The sequence below is a fragment of the Pongo abelii genome, chromosome 12, assembly GCF_028885655.2.
Source record: "Pongo abelii isolate AG06213 chromosome 12, NHGRI_mPonAbe1-v2.0_pri, whole genome shotgun sequence".
Lineage (NCBI taxonomy): Eukaryota > Metazoa > Chordata > Mammalia > Primates > Hominidae > Pongo > Pongo abelii.
The window spans coordinates 67,659,346-67,683,355 of NC_071997.2; the positions used below are offsets into that span (position 1 = coordinate 67,659,346).

At 38.8% G+C, this 24,010-nt stretch overlaps 1 protein-coding gene across 2 annotated transcripts in view; it reads left to right on the forward strand.

Annotated features, from left to right (window-relative positions):
• SERTAD2 (SERTA domain containing 2) overlaps nucleotides 1-24,010 on the forward strand; it is a 119,496-nt gene that overhangs the window by 5,981 nt on the left and 89,505 nt on the right. The gene's annotated exons all lie outside the window — the stretch shown is intronic.

Here is a 24,010-nt window from a genome sequence, read left to right on the forward strand (position 1 = left end):
CAGCTAATTTTGTATTTAGGAAAGCTAGGGAAGGCCCGTGTGGAAAGGCTGCATTTTAAGAAACTGTGTCCCTAACAATGAGTTAGGAATTACTAAAATTTAAAAGTCAATGTATATAATTAGCATTATATACATTCCTTTGAATTCAGTTTTATGTCTCTGTGATTATTAGCAGAATTGTCACAACCTCATGATGTTACTCACTTTTTTAAAGCGAAAATGAAATTCTAGTGTACTCAGAATAACAACTATCAAAACAAATAAGGCATGTAAAGAAATATTTGTTCTAACTGACTTTAAGAAGAGTGAATAGTGATCCTCAAATGTGAGGTTTCTAAGCAGAAAGCAACTTTAAAAAACATATTGTCCTTACTGTTCAGTAGCCAACCCACTGAAACTTAGAATGATCAGTTTTCTTTTTGAATTTAAAGTTCATATTGATGTTTATAATATGTTGTGTGTTGGTATGTATAACTCTGTGGTATTGAATATTTACCTTTAACATATTAAATAAAATGGTCAAACTAGTCTACCTTTTATTTAAATTTCATCTGTTTTTCACACCCTTCTTTTTATTCTTACATTGTATTTCAGTTTTCTTAATATTTCCACATTTGTCTTTTCTTTTTATGCAGCATCTTCATTTTACTCTATCCTGTCTGCCTCCCAAGAATCATAGGAATTCTTTTTCCTTGATCATAGCAGATTTTTTTTCTGTTAGCTCCCTTTGCATTTGCCTCTATATAAGGTATGGAGTAGGAGTTTTTATTTATTTCAGTCTGCTTTATGAGACTGATGGAAAGACTTTCTCTATAGAACATTTGTTTTGCCTTGTTTCGGAAGATGAGCTCTCTAATCATCTTATCTACACAAACTTAAGGGACCACGTCATAAACCTGAGACCAAGTTTTAGCTTGTGTGGGGTGGTAACAAGGGAAAACTGTAACACGTTTATTATTTACTGATTTTCTATTAATCTATTTTATGTGGAGGAGCCCAAAGATTTTTTTCTTTTCACATTATCTTGAAATGTTTCATCCAAGCTTTCTTTTTCATTCCATGTCTGGTGCCCTGGTGAGCTTTGGAGATGGTTTCTGCCATGATCATCGCCACCTGACAATGAGGAGGGTGGCTTGCCTAAGAACATCACATTAGCCGGGATGAGCAGCTCCTTTTGTTTTGTTTTGTTTTGTTGTTGGCTCCTTAAAGCCAGGCAGAACATCAGACCATGTCCACTGTGACATTTTCCAAGGTTCACCATTGTGGAATGATTAATGGTCCCTGGTGAAGTAACCATCGGCTTCATTGTCTTCTATGGCTTCAACTCAGATGAAATGTATCCCTTTGAGTTAACTTTAGTTTTGATTTTAAGGGTTCTTTTTATCCAGAAAATCAGAGTATTAAAAAAATGTATTTTTAAACATAAAAGATTTACATAAAAATCCTGTAAGAGTTTTCGTAAGGACCAAACTTCATTGATCTGGAGAAAATACTTAATAGTTTCTCAAAATATCTGACATTATTTAGACATCGGTAGTAGAAAAGCTTTAAATTTGATTAAACAAAAATAAATCCTCCTTTTGATTTAAAAAGCAAGGTCTATTTTTACTTTTTAAACAATTTGAATACAAAATTAGATAAACTGAGTTTTGGAGTTGATTAAATAAGATATTTCCCAGAAATGGTACTTTATAAAATCTATGCCTCATGGAAGAAGTTTGATCTTTTTTATACATATACGTCCTATTTTGGGCTTCTATTCATTTACTCATTCAATTAATTCAACAGATATTTATTGGGCACTTACTATGGGTCAGCTACTCTTATTAAACACGTATGATATAGCGGGGAAGAAGAGGGATAAATATGCTTGCCTTTATGGAAATTCCAAACTATTTTGGGGGTATTTACAGCTTGTTATCTACTATTTGGAGTAGTTATAATGAAACATTGTACAATAATGACCTGAAAAAAATAAGGATTCTTTACATGGATTTTATGCATGCTGACTTGGTATAAAAGGAATCCTAAATCTTAAAACACAATTTCACTTAAATGGACAATTTTTATTTGAATTTGAGTGGAAATATTAAAAACAATAATGTCAGTAGTTTCCAACAGAAATCATGAATCATCCTCATTTCTGAACCCTGGAAAACCTTACAGTGGACAGAGTCTGAAATTTCTCCTAGGTTTTCTTTATACTTTTGTTTTATCCTATTGCTTTGTTTTCTTTGTAATAGAGCCTGAGAAAAAGGGTAACACTGAAAATTGCACGATGGAAATGGAGTCGTCTCTGCTATATTGCACAATTAGCAAGAAAATTTTAAGTTTTCTTTGTCTAGTATACATTAAGAACTAATTTTTTGTTTCTATGATTGTACTATGTAATTTCCTAAACAAACAAATAAATAAAACCCTTAGGGTTCATTTCCACCTCAAATATTAAAGTAGATATACCTAAGTATCTATGCAGTACAAGTAGCACTAATACAGTATAACATATAATGATTTTCATTAATTGTTTCATTTTTATTAATATTTAATACATGTCCCAAGTGCTTGGGGCTATCAGAGACTAACAATAAGAGATGGCATCTGCCTATAATGGTATTCACAGTCCAGTTAGAGACAAAAGAGCTCCATATGAAAATTAAATCATTTATATTAGGCAATATGTAATTTAGCTTAATGGGAAGTCTAGGGTGGACCACTACAGTAAGCCTAGTCTTGCATCAAGTGAACTTACCTTCTAGAAGAAGTTCTAAGTGGCCTTCCTGGGAATCCATCCTTCCTTTTAAGCCTGGGCAAAGATGGTTAGCAGGCTTTCTTTTTGTCCTTGGACACCTAAGGGTACAATAGTCCCTGCGCTAGCTGTTGCAGTGGCTCAGCAAGAGAGGGGAGGAAAAGGGAATGGAGCACACATTCTACCCATTTATTACATTCACTAGCTATCACCTTGGGAAGCAAAAAGTGCTCCTGAGAATAGAATATATGGACACAGTATGGACATATTTTAGTTTCTTGAGAATAAAAATTATTCAAGACTGGGCACAGCAGCTCACACTTGTAATCCTCGTGCTTTGGGAGGCTGAGTTGAGAAGATTGCTTGAGGCCTGGAGTATGAGACCAGTCTGGCAACATAGCGAGACCCCTGTCTCTGCACAAAAAAGATTAGCTATAGGTGGTGGTGCACACCTGTGGTCCCAGCTAGCTTCTTGAGGGGCTGAGGCAGAAGGATGGCTTGAGCCCAAGAGGTCAAGGCTGCAGTGAGATGATTGAGCCACTGCACTCAAGCCTGGGTGACAGAGTGAGAAACTGTTTAAAAAAAATTATTTCATAGCTTTGAGAAGCCTGATACATCAATATGGGCCCCATGGACAAGGGAAGTTCCTAAAAAAAATGGAAGAATCACTGGAAGGGGAATAAAACGTGGGTTGGAGGCTTTTGACAGTTACTGAAGACGCTTTCTTCCTCGGTTTTCCCTAGAGCAGCCCTGCCTACAAGATGGGTGTCCTCCAGACCTAATATAACAAATTTAGGAAGTTTGCATATATTGCTATGATTTATAGATATAATCTCTCTAAATTGTTTTGCTTTGGAATTAGCTGAAGTTCCTGATGTCTGTGTGTATTTAAATTCTCAAATGAAATATTATGTGACTGTGGCTTTTGTTTTCGTTTTCTTGGATATTTGAAAATAGTAAGAATCTCTGTTTTTATAGTACAGGTGTTTGTTCATTTGGAGCTAAATCTAAGATAGTATAATACAATGTATGCTTATCTCTTATATTTAAATTAGGGGAAAAAGGCTGGGCGCGTTGGCGCATGCCTGTAATCCCAGCACTTTGGGAGGCCGAGGCGTGTGGATCACCTGAGGTCAGGAGTTCGAGACCAGTCTGGCCAACATGGTGAAACCGCATCTCTACTAAAAATACAAAAATTGCTAGGCGTGATGGTGCGTGCCTGTAATACCAGCTACTCGGGAGGCTGAGGCAGGGGAATTGCTTGAACCCGGGAGGCAGAGGTTGCAGTGGGCCAAGATCGTGCCACTAGACTCCATCCTGGGAGACAGAGCGAAATGCCGTCTCAAAATAAATAAATAAATAAATAAATTAGCAGAAAAAAACCCCGGAGTCTCAATGTTTATCTGTTAATAACAGTATTCGGATACTTATGTGGATACTTCTTTTTTTAAAAAAAAAAAAAAGATTATCTGTATGAAAAGTTTCTTTTCCTGAAAACTATTTCTCCTAGAACCATCAATCCATATGATTCAAAAAGCCACCAAAGGTGTTAATTTTGTTAATTATCTAGAAAGTTGTGATGGTTTTGAGGGTGTATACGTATGTCACAGCTTATTAAATTGTACATTTTAAATATATGCACTTATTATATATCAATAAAACTTTTTAAAAAGCCAACCAGATTGTAAGGTATATTTTCAGGATAAAATACTTATTATCTTTGGGAGGCCGAGGCAGGCACATCACCTGGGGTCAGGAGTTCAAGACCAGGCTGGCCAACATGGTGAAACCCCGTCTCTACTAAAAATACAAACAATTAGCCGAGTGTGGTGGCGGGCACCTGTAATCCCAGCTACTTGGGAGGCTGAGGCAGGAGAATTGCTTGAACCCAGGAGGCGGAGGTTGCAGTGAGCCGAGACTGTGCCACTGTGCTTTAGCCTGGGCCACTGAGTGAAACTCCGTCTCAGAAAAAAAAATACATATATATATATATAATATGTATTTTTATATTATATATTATATAATATACAATTATATAATATATATTTTATATGTTATATATATACACACACATTTCTTAAAATAGGTATTTTCTTTTTTTTGAAACGGAGTTTCGCTCTTGTTGCCCAGACTGCAGTAAAATGGCGCGATCTTGGCTCACTGCAACCTCCGCCTCCTGGGTTCAAATGATTCTTCTGCCTCAGCCTCCCGAGTAGCTGGGTTTACAGACACCCGCCATCACTCCTGGCTAATTTTTTGTATTTTTAGTAGAGACGGGTTTTCACCATGTTGGCCAGGCTAGTCTCGAACTCCTGGCCTCAGCCTCCCAAAGTGCTGGGATTACAGGCGTGAGCCACCATGCCTGGCCAAGAATTATATTTTTAAAGTTTGTTATTTATGTTTTATTTCTTTATTTCATCCACCCTTTATTCACCTGTATCTCATACCCCAGAAACACATATTTCAAGTAAGAAAGACAAATAGAATTAAGGAGGTCTTTGTGCCCATTGAAACTTAGATATAGGACCTTAGAGAGCTTTTTACCATATGTAAGACTCACTGGAGTATCTTTAAGTAATTTGCCCAAATTTGAATTTGGAGAATTGGAGTTGTGTATTCTTCAAGGATTCCTTTTCTTATAGTTTAACAGATTGTGACTTTGGCAAGGAGTAAAGAGCATGATTTTAGTGAGTCTTTTTCCTCCTCTTTTCTTTCTTTTTTTTTTTTTTTTGAAAGAGGTTAAATGGCTTAATGCTTTTTAAATATTCCTTTGTCTCCCCTGCATGTTATACATTAAATTTTGGCATGTTGGGCCATAGAATCTGTGAATAGATTTGTTTAGGGAAGAACCAGGTTTGTTCCATTATTCTTGCCTGTATTGTCTTCAGCACAGTACAGATACCTTAATATAAGTTTGTTAATTGGTGGCTTAATGTTAATCAAACATTCCTTATGTTGCCCAGTATATATATCAGGCAAATTTCTGTATGTATAATATCAGGAATTTTTTTTTTTTTTTTTTTTTGAGATAAGGTCTTGGTCTGTTGCCCAGACTGGAATGCAGTGGTGTGGTCACTGCCTACTGCAGACTCAACCTCCCAGGCTCAAGCAGTCCTCCCACCTCAGCCTCTCGAGTAGCTGGGACTACAAGGTGTGCACCATCACTCTTGGATAATTTTTATTTTATTTTATTTTTTGAGATGGAATTTCATTCTTGTTGCCCAGGCTGGAGTGCAATGGCACAATCTCAGCTCACTGCAACCTCCACCTCCCAGGTTCAAGCGATTCTCCTGCCTCAGCCTCCTGAGTAGCTGGGATTACAGGCACCCACCAGCACACCCGGCTAATTTTTTTGTATTTTTAGTAGAGATAGGGTTTCACCGTGTTGGCCAGGCTGTTCTGGAACTCCTGACCTTCAGGTGATCCACCTGCCTCGGCCTCCCAAAGTGCTGGGATTACAGGCGTAAGCCACCACGCCCGACCAGTTTTTAATTTTTTCTTGTAGAGATGGAGTCTCACCAGGTTGTTTAAGCTTTTCTTGAACTCCTGGCCTCAAGCAATCCTCTTGCCTCAGCCTCCTGGAGTGCTGGGATTACAGGTGTGAGCCACAGTGCCGGGATGAAGCTTCTTTATTGTTGGAATTAATGCCTATGTTAAATTTAGAACATTAGCAAATTTTCATGAATTAAAAAATAGTCTAGAAAAATGATCAGAGTTGTGTTTCTGGGGTTGGGGCTATCAGGGCATTAATGAGTGATTTGAAAGCTCTAGCTCTTTTTACAACACTAGCAGGACACGTTGGAATCACCTATGTCCAGGTCACAACCCAGAGGTGAGGCCCTGAGTTATTGTAATGTATAGCCACACTGTGCTTTATGATGCTGTCTCTCATACCATATTCCCCCATACCCAAGCTTTCTATCATAGAACTTTTCAGACATGTAGAAAACCTAACAGAATAATTCAACAAACACCCATATTCTCTCTACCCAGATTCAGTAGTTATTAACCTTTTGCTGTATTGGCTTTATGAGTCTGTCCCTCTTTCTCTGTATGAGAACTTTTTTCCTGTACCATGTGAAAGTAAGTTTCAGACATCATGAGTCCTTACCATTGAATACTTCAGAATATATGTTCTGAGAATAAGGACATTTTCTACATAACCACAATGCCATTATCACCCCTAGGAAAATTGGTAATAACTTGGAATGCTTTTCAAAAATTCAGTTCATTAAAGACATATGAATTTATATCCTACTAAAAATTAAATGCATATAAAGTGAGAAGTTTCACAGAATATGGAATTCTGGAAATTTTCTGGTAAAGATATGCATTTCTTCTCTGTGTTTGCAAGTGAGGCCACTACTTCAAACATTTTTATGAGGTAAACACATTTTCTATGTTTAGTGAGATAAAATCTTTTCTAGCTCTCCCAACTCATGATCATAGCAATGAGAAGAAAGAAACATTTCTCAAAGTTCATGCCACAATGTGGTTTAGTGGAAGAAGTTCAGTCTTGAGTCAGAAGGAACAGTGTTGGTTCAAATAGTTGCTCTGCCCGTTCACTGGAGGTGACCTTGCAGAAGTGAAGTTCTTTTATCAGTTAAGATGCTTTTAGAAACTGCCCTCGAGCTCACTGGAATCGTCAGGAAATGTATTCTTTCACAAAAAAAAATTCAGAGGCAGGGCAGGCTTCAGGGTTGGTCAGTTCTGGAGCTCAAGTTCTGAGTGTCTTTCTGCCTTGCCAGGCTCCTTGTTGGCTCTGACTTTGTTTCAGCTCCTTTCTCCAGCTGGTTTATAGCCATACATCACCATATTCAGAAGTCAGAAACCTGTCCACAGGGTTGGACTGTCAGTTTTCCTGTCTGGGCATCTCTGCCCACTTCTGGATCAGTAACTGTCTTCAGAGAGCATTCTGCCCTGGATGGCTTGGACTAACCTGTAACCCTACACCTAAAGCCAGGATGGCGTTCACTTAGGGAGAGGAAGGGAGGAATGGATGTTGGGTATGTCTCTAAGACTTCATTTTCTTTGCTGTAAAATGGGAACAATGGTATCTACCTCTATGCTTATTACTGACATAAAATAAGTAAAGCAACAAACACAAAGTTGATATTTAATAAATGTTAATTCCTATTCTTTCTTCTCTCCTTTCAATCTTATATAAAATCCTATCTTCCACTGATGCTGCCACCCTCCATACTGGTAAGCATTTGTAAGTGACTCTCCCTTGGCTGGTCTCCTACCTGACCTCTCACCTCACTATCTAGGGCATAGCATTTTATGTGAGCTTTGCAAATTGGTCAGACCTTCCATTAACCTATCTTGCCCATCTTATTTTTTTCTTATATATTTCTTTTAAATTTTTTCTATAATATATCCCTAGAAACATGTTACATAATTCAACTTCACTTGATATTTTTCCAAAACCAAGGAAGGGAAATTGTTAACAATGTGTAGAAGGCCAGGCATGGCAGCATGCACCTGTAGTCCCAGCTACTCTAGAGGCCAAGGCAGGAGGATCACTTGAACCCAGGAGTGTGACGTCAACATGGGCAACATAGCAAGACCCCATATTTTAAAAATAACACTTAAAAAAACAGTGTGTTGTACATATTTATCAAATGTGAAAAAAAAATCTCTTCAGCTTTGCTGTCCATAAACACAGAGTTGAAATAGATTTCACCCTTTATGAAAAGAAAACCATGATGACCCATGAAAAGGTAAGCAAAATAAAATGCTATTTGAAATATAGTAACTTGTTTGTCCAGGATAGACCAGGTCTTTGATATTTTAGGAAAATCTAGACTCACCACAGTAGTGTAGCTGCTCCAGTTTCACAGAATTCCCTTTAGAAAAAAAATCGTGTCTAATTCCAGCCTGGCCAAGATGGTAAAACCTCGTCTTTACTAAAAATACAAAAATTAGCCAGGCATGGTGGCGGGTGCCTGTAATCTCAGCTACTCGGGAGGCTGAGGCAGAAGAATCCCTTGAACCTGGGAGGTGGAGGTTGCGGTGAGCCGAGATTGCACCACTGCACACTTGCCTGGGTGATAGAGCGAGACTGTGTCTCAAAAAAAAAAAAACTTTGTGTCCAATTTACCAATAAATCTTTTTTGGATTCTTTGGTCTTGAACCCTCTCATACCTACTGCAAGAGAGAGTCATCTTCCAAAGACATGTTTTCCAATACTCTGTGCAGGAACAATGGAGAGTCTTTGTTCAGGCATGCCCTTTTCAAAATAGAGAAGGACTATCATATTTTTCTTGCTATGGTATTTCTAAAGCACTTCTGAAACACCTGTGACTTCCTGCAAAATTGCCACAACCCAATTACATGGGATGTTCTTCCCTTTTGAATTTTCTTCCAAAATGACAGGATCACTCTTGAAGGAAAGTTATTAATCCTTGTTGACCCCTGTAAGTAGAACATTTAACTCTGCCGTCCTCCAATGCAAGAGAATGGAAGAAGGGTGAAAAGTCTGGTCTCTCTCTTGACTTGGAAGATGCCGAACCCTGGCCTGTTCCTTTCTGTTACTTTTTTTCAGTGTCTTTAATTTTTAGATTTAGTGTTGAGGTAGCTATTGATCTGTTAGGCTCTGTGAATACTGAAAATACTCAGATTTTGGATGGTTCAATCCATAATTCAGAGCTTCTGCTGGCATGAATCTTTTCAGCCAGAGAGATGTTTTTTAAAGGAACTCTTTAAGTGTGTGTTGATGATTCTAACACATCTCAGATTAGGTTCTATAATTGTAATGCTGCACAATGAAAGCAAAACTCTGAGATAAATTATAATTTTATTAAAGAAGCCAGAGAATGGGACATTGTGGCTATAATTTTGTTTAAAAGTGCTGAGTTTTGAGAATATAAAAATTTGAAATTCATATTGCATTCCTTGAAGTGCTATTGGTTATTTTTAAGAAGGATGAAATATGATTATAACTTACGAAGCTTGGTTTCATTTGAGCACATTTTAAATGTTAGTGCCTTGCAGAAAAGTTTTGTGGACAAGATTCCTTTTGCTGTGTAACAAATGCTTTTACTGTTTAGCCAAGGTTTGTAACTAATGGCTCAGAGGCTGAAATGAAAAGTGAAATGTCTGTTGTTTCCCATCTAATAGCTTGATTTTATTTTTATTTCCACTACCCAGTGTTAAAAAAAGAAAGCCAAGATCAAGATCCAAAAGCTCAAACAAACTAACATTTAATTTCCCAACTAGAATAAGACTGGCCTTGCCGTGATGTGAAGGTCTTGTATGGGAAACGTTTATTCATGGCTGTGCAGTTGACCATACTCAGTGCTGGATCAGGGTGTATTCTTGTCTTCAGATAATCAAGCAGGTTAAAACCAATCGAGACTAAGCAGTTGGACTGACTCAATTTCTCTTTTTCCTGTCTGTTGAGAAATGTTTTAACTGTGTTTCTTGCCCCTACTTCTTGGTCTACCTGAGAGAATGGAACAAAAGTCTAATTCAGTGGATTGGAAAGCAATGAAGAGTCCAGAGTGTATTATCTGCCACTTATTACTGAAGGTTTATACTCCAATGATAGAGCAATCACTAGCGCTTTGTCTTTGTGTTTGCTTCTTTCTTGATTCTGTTATTCCTGTGTACTTTCTTGGAGCTTCTCATGGGCAAGATCTACAACTTCAAGTTGTGTGCGATGGATTTTAAGGGCAAACTGCCATAGTTCCAGGTCATTTATTGTTTTCATTTTTCTCGAGGAATTCTTATTCTGACTGAAAACTGCAGGATGACCAGTGAAAAACTGTTGACCAGCTGAGGAAAATGTATTTACAATAGTAAACTATTTGGAAAAGAGATTATACTTGGAGAAAATTTGTCTGTACTTTGGCCAAGTCCCTAGACGTAAGCTTTATTGTGTACCAGGTCATGGATCCATCTTTCCTACCTTAGCATGAAATCCACGTGGTACAAAGACACTCTTGTCTTCTCAGCACTGTTGTGTTCCACTGCCACTAATTTCACGTTACCACTAGTGTAGTGATTACTGAATGGTAAGTACACTAGGTTGACATGGGTCATGAATATTTGGTTTTATTTTTTGCAGTACTTATGCATCTTAAGAATAATATGTTAAAAATGGAAACTTTTTCCATGTGGACTAATTTAGGGTTATTAATAGAGTTATACAGGCATTTGACCACTCGTTTTTCTGTTTTGATCTTACATGATGATTGGACAGGGAGATGGACAAAGAAGCATTGCATAAAAGAGATCACTTTCATGATGGAGGAGAGGTGCTTGTTACCACTACCTTTTGTTTATCTGTGCAATCTACAAATCAGCTCATATGGCCTCTGACAACTGTTCTGGTGACCTAGGTTCATGTATTTTGGAGAAACTGTGACTTTTATTACTGAATAATTATGTGAATGAGGAGTTTTTTTAAAACGGATTTCCCATTTCCTAAAATAGAGGCCTTTTCTTTAAGATTCTTTTGCTTCACTTTATGTTAGTTATTCGTACACTTATTGACATTGTTGGTGTGAGAATTACTCTTTTAAATTGTTCTTCAGTTCAAGTTGTTGACATTCCAGCTAGCAGTATCCCTACCTCTCACCTTAGGAATACAAAATGAGATGCACTATGGAATACTTAAATCTTAACTTTTGAATGCTAGATGCAGGTATCAGTTAAAACTCATTACACCATTATATGATGAGGGAAAAAAATAGGCATTTTTAATGACTAGGAAAAAGTTCTTGGCAAAGAAAAGTTCTGTTTTGTTTAGTCAGTTACTGAAATGGAACTGAGTCTTTTTTTTTTTTTTTTTTTTTTTGAGATGGAGTTTCACTCTTGTTGCCCAGGCTGGAGTGCAATGGCGCTATCTCGGATCACTGCACAGTCTCGGCTCACTGCAACCTCCGCCTCCTGGGTTCAAGCGATTCTCCTGCCACAGCCTCCCAAGTAGCTGGGATTACAGGCATGCACCACCACGCCTGGCTAATTTTATATTTTTAGTAGAGACAGGGTTTCTCCATGTTGGTCAGGCTGGTCTCAAACTCCCGACCTCAGGTGATCCGCCCGCTTTTTATTAGGTGTGTCTTTGAAGCTAAAGTGATTCAGTGCTTACAGTCACCTATGAGCGTTCATGTAGTGAGTTCTCGGAACCCTTTGTGCTCCTGGAGAGGCAGTTTATGTAGCAAATGTGTAGTAAGCAAGTGTATTATGACTTTTCTAACTATCACACCATTGAGCACATGATGCTTTGATGTACTGGAGTGCAGCAAGCAGTTTCGCCATGGGGTGTCAAGTGGAAACTCGGGCCCTTGGTCAACCCAGTTATAAATGTCTATTCTTCACATGTCCTCCTATTTTCTTTGTGTGCATTTATAATTGGTTTTAGTCATCCTGTCAATTTGACAAACAGAAAAGGTTACAAAAGTAAAGTCCAAATAGCCAGTTTCAGAATTTTAAGTAAAAGTTGGATGGGGCAAATATTAAGAATAAGGGTTCCCGTCAATTCAGTTTCTCTTACTATTCCTCTTACTGATTGCCTTGACTGACAAGTTGACTGCTTTACTTTATGTGAGATTTTATTCTTTTAAAGATAGAGTTCATGAACTTTGTACTGGCTCCAAATGTGTGAAGCTCTGCTCTAATCATTGCTTTGTTCAGTCGATAAAATTCCTGCTCATTTAGAGCATTCCTAACTGAGACTATTAATGCTCCTGCCTGCCGCCTTTTTGCTATCATCGTTTCACATCATCATTGATTCGTGTATTCAGGTGTCTTTTACCACTTAAAGGAATGAAGCTGATGACAGCCATTTTCAAGTATAATCTGAAACTACTTCCACATTTTTCTACAAAGGTGTTTGGCATCTGGGTTAGCACTTATGTTGGGGAGGAACCCTGGGATAGATGGCCCTTTAGGTTTCTTGATGTGTTTAGGATATGTGGCCAATGTTACTTGCTGGCACCAACCCTGAAAAAGTTGAACTGGTGTCATACTTTTTATGCTCCTGTTACGTCTAACTATAAAATGAAGGAAGTGCTCATGGCACTTCCCCCTTATTTAGTGAGTTCTCCTCCGCAGCTCTCGGAGGAGTTGGCCAGGGTCCGGCTGGATGCGCAGTCCACGTTTCTGTTCTTTTCTAGTTCCTGTAATGTAATGTTGCATAAAACTTTCACTTGTTATCTTCTTCTTTTTTTCTTATGTCCTCCTAAAAATTGAAAAGTAGTATTTGCTATTATCATCACCATTTCTCAGACACTGAGAATAAGGCCCATCTTGGCTAAGTGTTTGACCTAGGATTATATGTAATGAACTGCAGAGCCAAAAACAGAACTTGGGATTCTTTCTGGGCTTCATTTTATTCCTGAGCCATCGTTTCTCCTTTTTTCAGCTACACTTACAACAGGACCAAAGAAACTAATTTCCAGGGACCAAGAATATGTCCCACATCTCTTCTTCAGTGTTCCAGTGTTAGGATTTACACGAGATTTATTGTCTGAGGTAAAGTTTCATTGCCAGTTATAAACACGATCTGCTCCCATATTATTCCTGATTTGACTGCTATCCCAGAAGGTGATGGATAGTTGAAGAAAGATATAATGAATGCAGCCCCTATTTTCTTTTTTGCCCTTCTAAATTTGATTTAACAGGCTGCTTTCTGCCAGGAAATTTCATGAATGGGCAAATGTTAATAAGCCAGATTTTTTTCCCGTTTATAGTAATAAACGTAACAAAATATCTCCCCAAAGTGGATTCAGTTAGACTATGTTAGTACTTGAGTGAGTACTTCCTGAACTTATAGGAGGAAGCAACTGCAACCACTCTGAAAATGAAGTGGTTCCTATAAAACTTGGTTACTGCAGTCTGAATATATTTCATGCTTTGAAATATTTTGTCTGTAGTTCTTTTTGTTAGTGAATGTAGAGCTTGAGGAGAGTTCTGTAAAAACTGGAATCATCTGTTTTGCTTTCAAAATGCTTTTTAAAAATCAAACTGAGGATAAAGTTGCCGAATGACAGGTTTTCCCCACTTTCAGAGTAACAAAAGTGAAAGTTGCATTTTGAGCAATTTTGCTTAGTCTTCTTAGCGAAATCGTAAGATCCAAAGTACATGCTGTTGTGCACACACCAAGCAGTTAAGCAGTTTTGTTGTTTTAGTGCCGCTGAACGTGAACTGGTGCATGTCCACACATGCCACACATAAAGAGTCCATTCTTGCTCACGTGCAGCCCAAGAAGCCTGGCCATAGAGGTCTTGGGCTCAGTGGAAATTGGCAGCCTCTCTTCTCCTGTAAACAACAGCCTGACGTCACCCCATGCAGTGGTGATAGCAGACCCACTTCAGAGATTCCCAATTGACAGAGCTGTGGAAGGGCTGGCTTTGATCATCTTCAGTCATGCTTGAGTGAATGCAATGCAGAGAAATTTGTTAATGTCAGAAATACTGGAGTAGCCCTTTAAAACTGTTTTTAAAGTACTTATCTGTGAATTTTCACATGTAATCCCAACAACAAATCTATGTGATCAGCAAGAGAATTGTGGCTGTTCCCATGTTAGAAATGTGCCAATTCAAGTCCAGAGAATAAAAAAGTTAGTAAGTGGTGGTGGAGTGACTGAAATTCAGGCCTTCTAAACCCTGCCTTGTCTCTCTTTCCACTATATTAAATAATTTCTGTAGAATAGTAATTGTTAATTGTTCCATTCTGTTACTTCCTCTCCCATCTAAAACGTGTGGGGTGATGATTTATGAGTTTTCTTTTTTTTCCCCAGTCAAGACATCTGTGCATTAACATCAGATACACTCTTTCTGCATTTGGGAACTCCTAGACGATAAAGTAACCCACTCCTCTGCTTCTGAGAGAGCCTTTGAAAAATCTAACATAAGCCTACACTCACAGCTTAATTGGAAAGATTTATTAACAAGATGATCCTGTTGCTCATTTGGCTTCTGAAAGCTACATAAAATTGAGAGGATGAATGGTCGTAATTCTTTTGTGTTGTTAACTGGAAGAGACAAAACCAACATGAAAGGACTGCTCTATTAGTTAGAAATCAGAATTTTATTGGGGGAGGAGGAGAAAGTTGAATAGCCACTGGTGAAAATATAACTTATTTGTTATATAAAATAGTTGTCTTTTCTCATGTGCCCACTTCTGGTTTATTTTCAGGCAGTTACAAAAAGTAGAAAAAGAACTATTACCTTCCATGATTTATATAGTTGCATATATGATTTGGGAATACTTCAGGTTGTAGGTAGCTCTTGGTTTTCTGTTTGTGACTGAGTTAGTTTTTCAGGGTGACATTAAGAATAGGCAGGAAGAGTGCTTAGATATGTGTGGATTATCCATAGTGAAGTATGTGGACCTTCTCTGCTGAATGCCCAGAACTTGGAGCAGCTCACCTGGGAGGTGTATGTTTAGGGAATACACATTTATGTTGATTTTAGTTTACCCTAGACTGAAAATGTATTAACATCCTATACATTAAAGCAAATGTAGTTTTAAAAAATAAAAGGCTTTTTAAAATGTACTTTGGCAGATAGCAGGCACTCAAAAAATGAGTTTTAAATAAAGCTGTGATAATCAGAAGTTAATTATTTAGCAACCTCAGTAAGCTAGCATCTATACAATAGTTGACTAAAATATACCCAAGAGAAAAAGTACATTTGGGCTGGGCGCGGTGGCTCATGCCTGTAATCCTAGCACTTCGGGAGGCCGAAGTGGGAGGATCACCTGAGGTCAGGAGTTCGACACCAGCCTGGCCAACATGGTGAAACCCCGCTTCTACTAAAAATACAAAAATTAGCTGGGCGTGGTGGCATGTGTCTGTAGTCCCAGCTACTCGGGAGGCTGAGGCAGGAGAATCACTTGAACCTGGGAGGCAGAGGTTGCAGTGAGCCAAGATTGTATCATTGCAGTCCAGCCTAGGCGACTGAGCAAGACTTCATCTCAAAAAAAAAAAAAAAAAAAAAAAATTTAGGGTGAAAGAAATGTATCTTACTGAATAAAGTAAAACAATCTAAAAGGGCTATTTATTTTGCATTTTATTGCATTAAATGGAAAAAATGTTTTGCCTTCAAACGATAATACTAAAATTACAGCAGGCTGAAGGAATAAAGTGTATAGAACATTCTTAAAGCCTCCATTTATGAAGAAACAAAGAAAACAAGTCACTGCCTTCTTACCATCTTTCTCTTTTTTCTGTGAGTGACAAAGAATAAGGAGCAACTAACAGCTGCCAGCCAAAGTCTCTCACTTCTGTTCTGCAGTTAAAGTCTCAAAGTCTGGGGCTGCTGTGAGCATGGAGTGATGCGTGCAGGGAGCGGCCCGTGCAATGCATTGTGCTGGCCTTGCTGGAGCTGCCCATGCAGGGAGCAGGCGTGCCATAAGCTACTCACGCAGGGAGTAGCCATGTAGGAGCTCAAGCAGAGGGCAGCCCTTGCAGTGCTGTGGGCACCTTGTGGAATGCAGTGCAGAAATCAGCCAGTGCAGCATGCATGCAAGTCCGGGTCTTCCCCAACACTGCCCTTGGGGAAACCCACACCTGTTCTTACAGGAATGGCAGTAGGGGGTCTGCCCAAACCAGCTTTAAGTTAAAAACAAAACAAAGCAAAACAATTCCTAAAGTGCCCCAGCTTATCATCTAACAGGCAGTGGAGTTTCTCAGCACTGCCTGAGGTTGTTTGTAATTGTAAACTAATAGTAGTAAGGGCAGAGGCCAGATGTTAGATAACCGAAGTCAGTGGTAGACCAGCTGGAGAGCCACGCTGGGCTTAGATTTTAACTCTTAAGTTGTCTTGCTGTCCACTCCACACATAGATATAATATGAGAAGAAAACAAAGAATTTCAATTTTAATTCTTTGGGAAAACATTAGCTTTTTATTTTAATAATTCAGAGTTTGTTCAAAAAACCATTTTGGCAGGTTGGTACAAGGAATAATACCATCTGTATTTGTATGGTACCTTGAAGTTTGTAAGTGCTCTCATAAACATTATCCTATTTGACACCCACAGCCACAACCACCTTGTGAGGTATTGTCTCCCATTTTACAAATGAGGAAACAGACTTCTGAGAGTTTACAGCTTGTCCAGGGGCATACAGCTAGTAGTCATTAGAGCCATCCTGCTCCAGTATTCCCTCCACCATGCAGCCAGCACTTTGATAGCATCTAGCTTCCTGGTCTTCCCAATCTGTCACTCTCATATTTACACAGATAATCACCATCTAAAAATCTTCCTTAGTGGCCATTCCACGTTACTCACAATAAGAACATATATACCATCGAAGGGTAGCTTCTTGATTGACTTTGAAGTCAATAACGGAATAAAAGAGGAGGCTTGTTATTTCTTACTTAGAACCATGCTGAATGAACCTTAGAGACCATTTGGTTCAAATATATATGTATATCTAAATCTAGAGTAAAGCCCTTCATAAGGAAAGTGAAACTCCAGTTAATTGCAAAGACTAGGGCCCACTTCCTCAAACTCAGACCATTGTGTTCTTTCTTTTAAAGTACACCTCCTTCAACAGAGGTACAGTTCTTGTCTCAAGAGCTAATTTGACTTGAGATTCTAGCAGATATTCCTGAGTATCTACTCTGTGCAAAGCCCTGTGTGGAACCAGTTCTGGAGGAGTTTTGGATCTAGTGGGAGAGACTTAATCGAGGAGAAAATGCACCTAGTGCTAAGTCTTCAGCCATTTAAAAGACTAAGAATGTCATAGATAATCCAAATTTGGTCTTGGTCATCTGGAAACATTTATGAAGAAGCCCTTTCTTATATGTTCTTATATGACCTCCTATTTGTAGAAAAATAGCAACTGTGGCCACTTTGGAACTTTTGGAATAATGCCACCCATCCCTGAGAAGCTGAAGTATAAGATTCAAAGCAAATCAAACTGTGACTGTTAGCACCAAGTTTCTCTTTAGGTCTTGTCACTAAAAGTTTTAACTTAGAAAATCACATATTACTCATATCTTATTATGAAAGCTCTGCTAACAACTTTGAACTCCTTAAAATACATTTTCAAAGAGCTGATGGTGAGCAAGCCACATGTTTCACGGCCTTCCCTGAGCACTGATCAGCCGAGAACCTGGAGAGCCTTTCTGCATGCACCCCTGATAATTTGGGCTGTCTCCAAGTCAAGCTGAATTGATAGGGAATGCAAAATTGATCAGAATAATTACAAGTGCCATTATATGAAAGAGATCACTTTGCCAATGAACACTCACAGAATGCCTTTATAGACCTAATTTGCACCAGAATTAAGTTTGTCTTTCTCAATAGTTGCTTCCCAAACTGAACAAACTGCATTGTGTAAGTGGGTCAGTTTTCACAGTACTCTGCTTGAAATATTCAGATATACACAAAGGCAGTTGGATTGTAAATTTCAAGGGCAAACTAGTCTCCAATAAAGCAGGTATGGGAGGAAGCTGTGTTACATTCTTAAGAGGAATGAGTTTCTCTTTAACTTATAAAAACGCAATCAGTATCCTGCTTGCTTTGCGTGGATCATACTCAGCTTCCATTTTTTGTTTTTTAGCCAACCTCTTTTCATTTACTCATGTTTCTGCCTCTCAGTCAGCAGTATTTGGCTATAATCAGGTGATTTTGCCCTCAGTTAGTTCTCCAGGGCCTAAGAACTCAATAGTATCGAATGGTTTTGGGTTAGGTTTTTTTTTTTTTTTTGAGACGGAGTTTCACTCTTGTTGCCCAGGCTGGCGTGCAATGGTGTGATCTCAGCTCACTGCAAACTACACCTCCCAGGATCAAGAGATTCTTCTGCCTCAGCCTCCCGGGAAGCTGGGATTATAGGCACCCACCACCACCCCCAGCTAATTTTTGTATTTTTACTAGAGACAGCGTTTCACCATGTTGGCCAGGCTGGTCTCGAACTTCTGACCTCAGGTGATCTGCCCACATGGGCCTCCCAAAGTGCTAGGATTACAGGTGTGAACCACGAGCCTGGCCAATTTTGGGTCAGTTTTTAAAAAATAAAGACACTCTATTGATAAAGGATTGTGCAGTACCTAACTACCGTAATGTGTCTCACTGGCTTTAAATCAGGCCAGAGACAGAAGTAAAATATTATAAATAATGCATACATGAACTTTGCCAAAGAAGGTTTGAGGATTCCACCTTCACTTACCATGTTTACCCCAAAATGTTCTTTATTTCATTATAGTAGTAAAGATGACAGTTGAATTTCAGCAATAATTTTTTTTTTTTTTTTTTTTTTTTTTGACGGAGTCTTGCTCTGTCGCCAGGCTGGAGTGCAGTGGCACGATCTTGGCTCACTGCAACGTCTGCCTCCCAGGTTCAAGTGATTCTCCTGCCTCAGCCTCCCGAGTGTCTGGGACTACAGGCACGTGCCACCACGCCCAGCTAATTTTTATATTTTTAGTAGCGACGGAGTTTCACCATGTTGGCCAGGATGGTCTAGATCTCTTAATCTAGTGATCCGCCCACCTTGGCCTCCCAAAGTGCTAGGATTACAGGCGTGAGCCACCGTGCCCAGCCAGCAATAATCTTTTTATATTTGTAGCTTTTAATGAATTGTTCCAGTTTTCCCTTTTCCATGATAAATGGAGTGTGGTGAGGACAGGGAGGTTCATGAATTTTAGGACAATAATGTGTTTATTATTTATTGGGATTGAAATTTTCAGTTCATCACTTCAGCCCCCAAGTCTTTAGGACAAAAACAGGCATTGCATATATATTTGATTGAAAGTGTCAGAAACCTATGAAAGTAACTTAGCGGAAAATGGGGACTTACTGGCTTACAGGATCTGAGAAAGAATTGGGCAACCAAACTGTGGGAAGAGCAGTAATGCAACTGGCCTCAGTAGGGCCAGAACTCTCTCCATCTTTCATCTCTGCCTCTTTCTGCATGTTTATTCCATTCCTTCTCAGAGCAGACATTTCTCCGTATGGCTGGAAACATGGCCACCAGCAATTTATCCTATAGCTTCTGTTACTGAAAAGTTCTGTGACTGCCAAGTTAAAAAATTGTAAGCAAGTAACTCATGAGGTGAGGGTCACATAGAAATATGGTGACATGTGTGTTTGCCTGTATGACTATAAGTGTCTGGGTGGCTATTTCCCTGGCTAAGAGATAGTTGCTGGGCAGAAAATTACCCAGCATGTATGCTCAGTACAGTGTGCCCAACTAGTGCCTTTCAAATGTTTGGACAGAAACCCACAGTAAGAAATGTATTTTACATTGAGACACACATATAGACACAGGTTTGATTGAGGAAAATTTTCTTGAAACAATACTCATCCTCACTATGTACAAGGCATTCTGCTATTTTCTATTATATTCAAAGGTAGTTAGTTCATTTTTAAAAAATTCTGACTGTAACTCATCTAAATGATCTCATGACTCAGTGGATAATGATCTGTAGTTTGAAAAATACTGTGCTAGACATTGAAAGTATCAGGTAAGTTCATGTGTCAGTAGATATTTGGGTATAGATATTTGTTGAGTCTTGAAGGAATAACTTACATTCTAGAAAGATACTAGGGACTCAAGGGTGACAAATATGTGATGTGAATGTCCTTTCCAGTTCCCATGGTGGAGATGGCAGCAGCTTTCCTACTAAGGAATATTCTGGAGCCTCTCCTCAGCCCTTTGTAAAGTCAAGCAAGTTAAAACAAGTGCCCTGTGCTATCAGCTTCCCTCCTCTTTGTTTTGGATTTACCTTTTGCTGAGAAATACTGAAATTCTGTGAACCTAGAAAATGTCCCAAAGTGCTTTCAGTTCTCTCTTAAAACAAAACATCAACACAGCTTTCTTGAAAGCTTTATTGTGGCAGCAGGAAGGGCAGCTTTCCTGATCATTGTGGTACTATAAAAGGATGGATGATATCTTTACCTATCCGGGAATCAGTTGAAAAACTCTGGCCAGGCGCGGTGGCTCACACGTGTAATCCCAGCACTTGGGAGGCTGAGGTGGGCATATCACGAGGTCAGGAGATCGAGATCATCCTGGCTAACACGGTGAAACCCCGTCTCTACTAAAAAATAGAAAAAATTAGCTGGGCGTCATGGCGGGCGCCTGTAGTCCCAGGTACTTGAGAGGCTGAGGCAGGAGAATGACGTGAACCTGGGAGATGGAGCCTGCAGTGAGCTGAGATCGCGCCACTGCACTCCAGCCTGGGCAACAGAGTGAGACTCCGTCTCAAAAAAAAAAAAAAAAAAAAAAAGGGCGGGGGGTGGGGGCGGAAACTCTAAGGTCTCCAGTTTTTAATTTTCTGTTGAAACATTTGAACCTATAGACCTTCTATCTCTTGAAGATTCAGATGGAAACTTAGTAACAGTAGTACAGAATGACTTCTGAACGTGACATGAAAATGCAGAGAAGAGTGGCGGAGTTCCTTGCCATAGTTGGAAGCCCAAAGAGATCCTTAATAACTAATAAGTAAGTAGTAGCAGGGAACTAACTATGAAATGCAAAGCAATACATTTCCTTGAAACGATACTCATCCTTACTATGTGCAAAGCATTCTGCTATTTTCTGTTATATTCAAAGGTAGTTTATATTTTAAAAATGCTGATTCTAGCCCACCTAAATGATTCCATGACTCATTCTTCTAAAATAAAACTTTTAGAAAAATGTATTAGGAATATAGAGTTAGGGATAGAGAAAGATTTCATAAACAAGACACAAAAAATACTGACCATTAAGGAAAAGACTGATAAGTTTGACTTCTGTTGATGAGCTCCTATTCACTCAAAGACAGATTGGGAAAAGTATGTAGAACACAAGAGACAAACGACCCATATTCAGAATATATAAATAACTACTGGTGGGAGTATAGACTGGTACAACCATGTTTACCAGTGTCTCATACAGCTGGAGATAAGATACCCTGTGATCCAGCGGTTTCACTCCTAGGTTTATACCCTAAAGCAGCAGTTCCTCATACCTTTGATCTCACTTGACACTTGATCTCCTCTACACTTTTAAAAATTATTGAGGACCTCAAAGAACTTTTGTTTATATGGATGATATCTGTTGATATCTACCATAGTACAAAATGGAGACATTTAAAACTATTATTCATTTAAAAACCTATTATGTGTTAATATAAATAATGATTTTTGAAAGAAAAATACCATTTTACCAAAACATAAAAAAATTAGTAGAAAGAGTGGCATTGTTTTACAGTTTTGTAAATCAGTTTACTGTCTGGCTTAATAAAAGACAGCTGGATTCTCACATCTGCTTTTGCATTCAAGCAGTTGTGATGTTTTGTTTGAAGCATATAAAGAAAATGTGGCTTCACACAGCTATGTAGTTTGGAAAAAGGAGGAGTATTTTTCATAACCTTTTAAATAATTGTAGATATTCCTTTTTGATACTTAATTAAAACTTTGACAAATGGTAGTTTGAAAGGTTGGTGGCAGTGTGAAACCTGAATCCATATCAGTGAACTTTTAATATTTATTACATTAAAATATTTGGTTTACCATGCTTGCTGAGTAGGTTTTTACTTATGTATCATTTTGTAATATCATATATTGATTATTTGGAAACATTAGTTTACTGAGTTATGTAGATCTTTCCATTGTTGACACATTTCATTATACATTATACAATATTAAAATATCACATTCTGTAACTTTACCACTGATCTCATTAGGAAAGTGTTTAGTAAAGCTATACTTTCAGGGATCATTTCTATAGTTTTTTACTAGAACAGTGTTTAAGTATTAGGAAACTGTCAAGCTCGTAGTGGCAGACATGTTTTCCAAAATTAATTTTCACTTGAAAGCCTGAATTTTGTCACTGGCACCAACTGTCAATTGGTTTCCAGCTTTATTTTTTTATTTAACTTTTTAATTTTTTAGATACAGGGACTTGCTCTGTCACCTAGGCTGGAGTGCAGTGGTGTGATCGTAGCTCACTGTAAACCTCAAACTCCTGGGCTCAGCCATCCTTCTGTCTCAGCCTCCTGAGTAGCTGGGACTACAGGCACACGCCATCACATTGAGCTAATTAAAGAAAAATTTTTTTGTAGAGACAGGGTCTCACTGTGTTGCCAGGCTGGTCCTGTGCTTCTAACATCAAGCGATCCTTCTGTGTCAGCCTCCCAAAACACTGAGATTACAAGTGTGAGACACCACATCCAGTCTGTCGGTTATTTTTCTTCAAGTGATAGGTTCCCTTGTCTGCCATATACTCACATTGGAATAACCATAGTTTGTCTGACTGTCATTCCTTCAGGTGGAAATGGTGTTCTGTGATAAAAGCAACTATGTCAGCTCAAAAGCAAACAACCGCCCCAGTGCTTTTTTCCTCCAGGCAACCTTCCTACCTCGGTGTGCGGCAGAAGGGCTTTGTGTGTGCTCTCCCATTTTGTCACACAGAATATTAAAAAGACATATTCACGGGTAGAGATTTAATAAAAGTAATATTTCTTCTGCCTCACCAAGGACATTTTAAAGTGAAACTGGCATATTTTCTTTAGTGTGTAGAGGAGAGAAATACAATGACTGCTAGTACTGCCTTTGTTCATGCCAAGGCACCAGCAGTTCTTCCAGCCCAGATGTCAACAGCGACAGAGGCAAAGAATATCTTAGAACTAGAATGAAAATAGTTTTAACTTTGTGGACTCTCTGAAAGGGTCTGGAGATTCCCAGGGATCCTCCTCCCCTCCCCACAAGACCACACTTTGGAAGCCCTAGGGCATACCCAGCTCTTGTACACCGGGAGTATATGCACTCCAACGGGATGGGAAGCAGGGGCCCTGATCAAGGAGGGTGCGTGGCTGGGAGGGAGGGAGTTTTGCAGTACTGACCTGGGTAGGGGCATTTGTTCTAGACAATGTCGATCAGTCGTTTATATTTGTATACTTTTCTAAAAGTCTGTTATACTTTTAAGGTTTTTTAAAAATTAATTTTCTCACACAGCCTTGACTCTTAAGTTTTGTAAACTGCATTGTTAGCTTCTGGTTTTGTGATGCAGATGGTGTTGAGACGGAAAGAACCATTTCTGATACTTCCCTCTTTATGCTGCATGCAGGATTTATTTGTTGAACCTTTTCTGCTTTTTGGGCTGTGTTTCCTTTGGTTATATTATAAGTGAGGTAGGAATTTAAGTACTCTCATGTGCAGTTTCCCCCTCATAGTTACTGTCATGATTAAGGCAGTGAAAATTATGTAGAGTACTTTTTTTTTTTTTAAGACAGAGTCTTGCTCTGTTTGCCCAGGCTGTAGTGCAGCAGTATAATCTTGACTCACTGCAACCCCCGCCTCCTGGGTTCAAGCAGTTCTCCTGC